The 7,938-nt window shown below is 50.5% G+C and overlaps 1 pseudogene; it reads right to left on the bottom strand.

Annotated features, from left to right (window-relative positions):
• Positions 1–4,890: 4,890 nt before the first annotated feature.
• Positions 4,891–7,535, bottom strand: LOC125942061 (uncharacterized; annotated as a pseudogene).
• Positions 7,536–7,938: the final 403 nt, after the last annotated feature.

Genomic DNA, 7,938 nt, shown 5'->3' with positions numbered 1-7,938 from the left:
GTCGGCGGTCGTCGCGTACCTTCGAGCGGTCTTGTGAAACTAGCGTGCACAAAGAAGCAACTCGTCGGGCCTCTTCGGCAAGAGAGACGGTTTCGGATATACATAGATTATCGTGGCTTGAAAACGGGAAGATAGTGTCCAATGTATAACGCGGCGGACGAGCATAAAGAAGAAAGAAGGGACTGTAGCCCGTAGTTTCGTGCTTTGAGGTATTGAAAGCGTACGTAATGAAAGGTAGCACGCTGTCCCAGCTCTTATGATCGGACGCGACATACATGGACAGCATGTTAGTGAGGGTTCTGTAGGTGCGCTCCGTAAGGCCATTTGTTTGTGGATGATACGGGGTGTAATGTCGAAAACTTGAAGCACATAGACGGAGCATCTCTTCGACCACGTCTGCAGTGAACTGGCGCCCACGATCGCTGATGATGACTCTGGGAGGTCCATGTCGGAGAATGACGAAACGCAGCAGAAAAACACACACTTCGGTGGCAGAAGCCGATGGTGTAGTAGCTGTCTGACAGCAGCGTGTCAAGTGATCGGCACACAGTACAATCCAGCGATTCCCATCAGATGAACGCGGGAATGGACCGAGAAGGTCGATGCCGACTTGCTCGAAAGGAGTGCTTGGGGGTGGCACTGGATGTAGTCGAGCAGGCGGAGCGCTCGTCGGACGCTTGTGACCTTGGCACTCGTTGCAGCTGGTCACGTACTGGTCGATCGTCTGACACATTTTAGGCCAGTAGAACCTTTCTTGCGTGCGGTAGAGCGTTCGCGCAGATCCCAAATGACCAGAGGTTGGATCGTCATGCATAGCGCGCAAGATGGAAACACAGAGATTCTCCGGGGCCACCAGGAGATATCGTTGGCCTGTAGTAGAATAGTTCTTTTTGTATAGTACTCCGTTCCGAACGCAGAAACGAGTGGATGGTGCTGATTTCCTGGCAGTAGTGAGCAGTGGTTCTAAAGTTCTGTCCTTTCGCTGCTCGATCTTGAAGGTATTAATATCAGGAAATCCTGGCTCCAACGATGCGATATAGCGATCGAAGTTGTCCGCGTCGCAGTCCGTTGTCGCAAGCGGCAGACGCGATAGGCAGTCAGCGTCGGCGTGCGGTCGGCCACTTTTATAAGAAACGGTAAAATCATACTCTTGTAAACGAAGTGTCCAACGCGCGAGGTGACATGACGGATCACGGAGATTAACCAGCCAGGAGAGAGAATGATGGTCTGTCACCACGTTGAAGGGGCGTCCGTACAGGTATGACCGGAAGCGCTGTACTGCGAAAATCACTGCGAGACATTCTTGCTCTGTGACTGTGTAGTTGCGCTCGGACTTGCTTAAGGAGCGACTCGCATAGGCAACGACGTGTTCTTTGGTGTCGACGCGTTGCATAAGGACTGCGCCGGCTCCAATACCGCTAGCGTCCGTATGAACTTCTGTGGGAGCAGCCGGGTTGAAGTGTCGGAGAATGGGAAGGGACGTCAGAAGCCACTGGAGCTCACGAAAGCTGGCCTCGCATTCAGGGGTCCATTCAAAAGGAACGCCCTTCTGAAGGAGGCATGTCAGCGGATACTCGATGTTGGCAAATCCACGAATAAACCGGCGGAAGTATGAGCAAACGCCCAGAAAACTGCGTAGCTCTTTTACTGAGCGAGGTTGTTTGAAGGCTTCGACAGCAGCAGTCTTCGCTGGATCGGGTCGTATGCCACCCTTGTCCACTAGATGACCCAAAACCAGTGTTTGGCGCTCTCCAAAATGGCATTTCTTCGAGTTGAGCACCAAACCTGCTTTTCCCAAGCGGTCTAGCACAAGATCAAGACGTGCGTTGTGCGCGCTGAACGTGCGCCCGAAAATAACTACATCGTCTAGGTAGCACATGCACACTTCCCACTTCAAACCACACAGGATGTTGTCCATGAAGCGCTCGAAAGTTGCAAGCGCATTACACAGCCCCGAACGGCATCACATTAAATTCAAAAAGTCCGTCTGGTGTTACAAATGCGTTTTTATCCTTGTCTGTCTTGTGCATAGGAATCTGCCAGTACCCCGACCTCAAGTCGACAGGCGAAAAGTAAGATGCTGATGAGAGGCAGTCGATAGCATCATCGATACGTGGAAGAGGATACACGTCCTTTTTAGTGATAGTGTTGAGACGCCGGTAGTCTACACAAAATCGCCATGTCTCATCTTTCTTTTTAACCAGAATCACTGGCGCTGCCCACGGACTGCATGATTCTTGGATTACATTCTTATTTAGCATTTCGCGGACTTGGTCGTTGATCACCTCGCGTTCCGATGGTGAGACTCTGTACGGCTTTTGTCGCAAAGGCTGGGCAGATCCCGTATCTATGCGATGGTGTATACGAGAAGGAGGAAACGATGGTGGCCCCTCTTGCTGCGAAAAGTCGAACAGCCCGGCATGTTTTAGCAGAATATTCGCCACTTCATGACGCTGTTTTGTGCTGAGCGACTTTTTCACCATAGCTAGAATGGAGGAGTCCACAGCAGGACATGCATTAACGCAATGGTGTTCATTAACAGAATCAGGGGCATCTGTAAGAATGGCGAGTGACAGCACTTGATATTCATGGTAGGCGGCAAGTTTCAGGCCCTTTGGTAATTGCAGGTTCACTGGAACAGTTTACAGTCCATAAGCTAGTGCATCCGTGAACAACTGACAGCGTGCAATGCGGTATCAGCACATTCCTCTTGATGCAGCTCAGCCGAACGGCTTTGACGGTAGCGTCAAACGTTCTGTCGGTGGTAGGGAAACAGGCGACTGAAACACAGGTTGCAGATAACGGAGGCACAACTGTATCCCTGGTTACACAAAGCACACTTTCGTGATACGGCGGGGTCTCCATAAACGCAGCCGAAAAGCTCGTACCTACACTAATTTCTCCCGTCCCGCAGTCGACAGTGGCACCACACAGTTTCAAAAAATCAAGGCCCAGGATTACGTCATGCGTAGAATGAGGCAGAACAGTAAACTCTGCGTTAAATATCGGACCACCCAAAATAACGTCGACATTGGATACCCCGACAGGATGCAACAAGTCCCCATTCACTCCGCGAAACGTATCGGCACGGTTCCAGCAAAACATCACTTTTCGTCCTATAGGAAACTTTTAAACGCAAGACTCATCACTAAAACGGTTGCTCCCGTGTCCACTAAGGCCATTGTTGAAACTCCGTCAATCAGTACAGACACCTTATTTTTAAGCATACAAATGGGTGGAGGTATCTCTGGCGACATCGAAGATCGTCCAGCGACCTCACCTCCAACGGCCGCGCTGACTAGTTTTCCGGAGGTGGCGACGGGTAGTGACGCCGCGGAGACGGCGACCGGCTTACGCGAGGAGCGGGTGGTGGTGTTAAGCTGCGGTCGGATGCTGGAGAACGGTTCGGCAGCTCCTCCGGGCGCTGGTGAGGGATGCTTCCTGGATATGTGTGCGATGGTGAGTACGTTTCAAGTGGAGCGCGGTACCGCCTAGACATCGTCAATCGGTCGAACCACGGTGGTCGGCAGCGATTGCGGTACCTGGCAATGTGACCTAAGTCGCCGCCGCTATAGCACACAGGTAAACGACGATCGATGAACTGCGCCTCGAAGCACTCATCCGTGGGTGGTCGTGTAGCAGAGTGAAGTGGCTGAGTCAGCTGCACAGGAGGAACGGTCGGCCTGTGTGCAAACCTGCCGGGGCGAGGGTGTTCTTCATGTCGTTGATCAGGCGTAAATGCGCCCTGACGTGGCCATTGAGCTCCTCAGTGGTGGATGTCCGTGACACAAACCGACGGCTGCCACGAAGCGCACGGTGCTGCAGGCGCCATGTGTTGCGGGGAATGGGCGTCTTGCGCTGGATTTTGAGCTATAGTAGCGGCGCCTGGTGGCGGCGAAAAACGTCATCTGGGTAGTACCAGTAGAGAGGCTAGAAGGTTTGACTAGTGTTGTGAACGCGCCGGCGCTGAGGAAATTATTTACAATGACGGTCCACAGATGGCGCTGCAGCTGGCTGTATTTTGACGACATTTTGCCTCAGCCTGTAGAGGCAAAATAGCCATGGTAGATGCACATGCAGGGCACGGGAATCTTTTAAGTGCCTTCCTGACAACATACCCAGCGACATAGAAAATGAGCCGGCTGTCACTTTTCTTTCGACACAGCCTTTGCGGTCAAGTATGCTGCTGTGTTCTTCCAGCATGGCTGATGCGTGTGTAAGGTTACCCTCATCTAAGAGCTGGTCAATGAGGCTTGCTATTTGTGCAGCCTTTTCTTTGCCCACATCAGATGGCTGCAGAAACGAACTTATGGTCTCAGCTGGCGAGTTTCCATTTTTTGGTGGCTTGGCCAAGTTATAAAATGCAAGATTATTCACTATAACCAAGAACTGCTCAGGGGAGGGGTGATCATTGCAGCCAAATGATTGCCTCACAATGCCAAATATGTTCTCCAATTTGTCCTGGCTCAAATTGGCTGTGAGCAGATATTTTGTAATTTAGTGAGGATGTTACATATTTCAGCAGTGACAGTGTACTTGCCAGTGTCACACGAAGTCCGAGGGCAGTCCCTGCACTAAGAAACCCACCCCCATGCTGAGCGGCATATTGTTCCCATTCATCTAAAAAGGTTAAAAATTCTTCTAAGGCGCCGGCGCTTTTCGACTTCGCTCGAAGTACTTTGGATGGTACTCTAGACGTCATCACAAAAATCAAACGTTCTATCATCTTCACAAGCTGCTCTGTTGCGTCTGCAGTACGGAACATTTTGCTCTACTTGTCCTTGTAAAAAAAGAGTCCTTTCAAAACCTCTTCACTGAATAGCTGAAAGGCTAAATGCACACGCATTTGTCAAATGGATTTGGCTGCAAATGAGCTAAAGTTAAATGTGGCATAACTTTCAATGTAAGTGAGTCCTTGTCATATTTCCACGCTTCTTTGATAATACCAACGTGTGCATTACCACTTGGTATCTGAACTCCCTTAGAAACAAATGCATTACGTATGCATTTTATGATGTGCGAAAATCCGAAACAAAATGAAGGCTTCTTGATTTGTCCACAGGATGGGGAACCTTGCACTTGATTTCCTGGGATGAGGCTGGAATGAGGGAATGATAAAAATGCAGTTCGAATAACAGAAGCAATGTGTTCTTCTTCTTTCTGCTGTTTTACGTGCCAAAACCAGCTCTGATTATGAGGCACGCCGTAGTGGCGGGCTCCGGATTAATTTTGACCACCTGGGGTTCTTTAACGTGCACTACAACGCAGCACACGGGCGTTTTTGCATTTCGCCTCCATCCAAATGCGGCCGCCGTGGCCGGGATTCGATCCGCGATCTCGTGCTCAGCAGCACAACGCCTTAGCTGACTGAGCCACCCCGGCGGGTAGAAGCAATGTGTAGTAATAATGTCAGAGGTTAACAACTTGTTAATAGCTAAAGAAAGTTAGTGAATAAAACGCTGTTATTAAGTGAAATGCCTACCTTTGATGCCAAATAGCTTCCAGAGGGAGCGATTCCACGAAGCACCATCACTGCTCCAAAAGTCGACAAAGAGTCCTGCCTTTTCAGCTAAGATAGTGGCTTCCAGCAAAATTTTTGATAGCGCAGGTACCTTAACATTTCCGCGGGCAGCAAATACACCAAGTATTTGTGTCCACTTTCTTGCGAAGATGAAGCATTGTATGGTGAGCAACACAGAAAATAGTTACGTGAAAAAAATATGCAGTGCTTGAACAGTGCAACCTTTAGGTTTGAATCACCCACCTTGAAATGGCTTGAACATGACGACGAAGCCATGGTCACTTGTTGCTGTGCTCGTACTATCCTCTGTAAATGGACCAAGGTCCACAAAGCCAGTGAGCTCGCCGGATGGTTTCACACTGATATTTCCTGAAAGCTTGATTTCGTCAAACACAAGTCCACCGTGAAGACTAAACTTGTCCATGTTCAGAGTCTTCTCCCGCAGAGCTGCAAGCACAGTAGTATTGAAGCCAAATGCACCTTTGAACCTCTGCATATGCTTATCCAGGCAAGACTTGCTAGGCAGTGCCATTATCTCGTGCCGCCTGACATGCTCATATAGCTTTGGGCTTTGCATTCGCATAAGTATGCATTCCAAGATCCACAGCTTGTCATACAGCATGCCACGGCTTGACTTCCTACGGGCTACTTCAAAGCAAGTTTTCACAGCAAGGCGCTGTTTTGGTGGAAGCCCGCTGATCTTTGTCTCTAAGACAGAGCTTGCAATGGATTCATTGGTCACTCGAAGCTCTGCAACACTTTTCTCAGCGTTTGCCAGCTTTCTTCTGGCCCGCAGCAATTGAAGAGATTTCCTAGCACTTCGCTGTTTCCACGATATTCCAGGTTTTTTCTTAAGCCGATATGACCTATTTAGTGCCAGCTTCTTGGTGTACCTGCACTGCAAACATGGTTTACCATCAGTTGAGGTGCCCAGGCAGTTTTTTGCGAAGTTCTTGCCACCATACTGAACGCACTGCTTTGGGTAGACTGGTTGGATTTCAAAGCCTGGGCAAGGTATCATGCTATCAGCCTTTGTCAATGCCGCCACAGCGTCGTCAACTGTCGTAACCCACACTTCTTCCACCTTACGCTGCGGCAAAGCACAGAGCAACGGTACGCACTCGTCCGCTCAGCCCGAGCATCCTTTGTGCAAGGCGTGAACTTAAGATGCTTAGTGACATGCACGTTGTCTAACCCAGTGCTGCTGTGCCACCCAAAGCATAACGTTGCAGGGTCATTTGTCAGCACAACTCTGTTGCAGAGCGCAGAAGGGAGTGCAATGTCACTGAACGGATGCGATCTTGCCTCCGGGTCGCTTTCATTCTCGGGTACCTGAGGGTCGCCGTCTTCCACGTTTTGTTTCCAGCTCTGCGTTTCGGTGCTGGGGCGTAGCTGTGTGCGAGATTCCTCTCTTTTCTCTTTTTCGGGACACACTTGGAAATGTCGGAGGGAGCGTCGGGGAATAGCGTGGGGACGGCGTCCTCAGTAAGCGCTGGTCGGTCACGGTCGATCTCAACAAGCTGCCCATTAATGACGTGCTTGAAAGTTCTTTGAATGTAAGGATCATCAAAATGACGGGAACACACAACACTTGTCTCGTCCAGCTCTTTGTCCTCTCGTTTTATGTTCCTTGCCCATTCTTCTTGACGACGAGCATCCGTCGGAGCATGGAACAGCGAAACCTTTTCAGCAGACGACTTGTATCCACCTTTACACAGCGGCACGAAACACGTCCTGCCTTTCTTCGCAGGCATTTTCCGGAAGATGCAAAAATCACATTCACGACACTGTTGAACCGTTGAAAATAAGTATCTCAGGGAAGCAGGAGCGAAGTGAGCGAAGCAGAAACACAGGAGACTCACCACCTAACTAAGCGGCATGCACGCTTCCACTCGTTTAGGCCTGCGACTGCGGCTACTGCGACTCGCCTACAGCGCGCAGCGCCACCTACGCCGTCATAGAAACAGGTTTCATGATGGCGGCTGGTAGCGGCGTCTGCTCATGACACTAGCCTAACCTTTTAGCCTCTCTAGTACCAGCTTGGATAGCATTGAGCCCTGGCTGTGGCGAAGCACGTTTCTAGCCCGCGTTTTGCGGCGATTCGCACTTTTTTCTGCCCTGTTTCGAGTGCGAAAAGGCTCGTCACTTCTCACAGACCATGGCGACCAGGCTGCGAGCTGGCCGCAGCCTATAGTTATACGAAAACGCACTCTCCGTGTGCCGTGGGACGTAATGCTGGAAGCAGAAGACATCGGCGACGCCGATCCGGAGAGACCTAGCTCAGCCTGGAAAAAGGGTCACCGTCGTTACTGCTGCGTCGTGGGCTGCCATGAACAAGAACGCCTGAATCGCAACAGCAGATTCTACCGTTTTCCTTCAAGGCCTCACGAAGTGGAGCGTCGGGCGCGCTGGATAAC

The sequence above is a fragment of the Dermacentor silvarum genome, unplaced genomic scaffold (assembly GCF_013339745.2).
Source record: "Dermacentor silvarum isolate Dsil-2018 unplaced genomic scaffold, BIME_Dsil_1.4 Seq979, whole genome shotgun sequence".
Lineage (NCBI taxonomy): Eukaryota > Metazoa > Arthropoda > Arachnida > Ixodida > Ixodidae > Dermacentor > Dermacentor silvarum.
The sequence above is the reverse complement of the archived record's forward strand: the minus strand, read 5'-3'. Positions and strand labels throughout refer to the sequence as shown.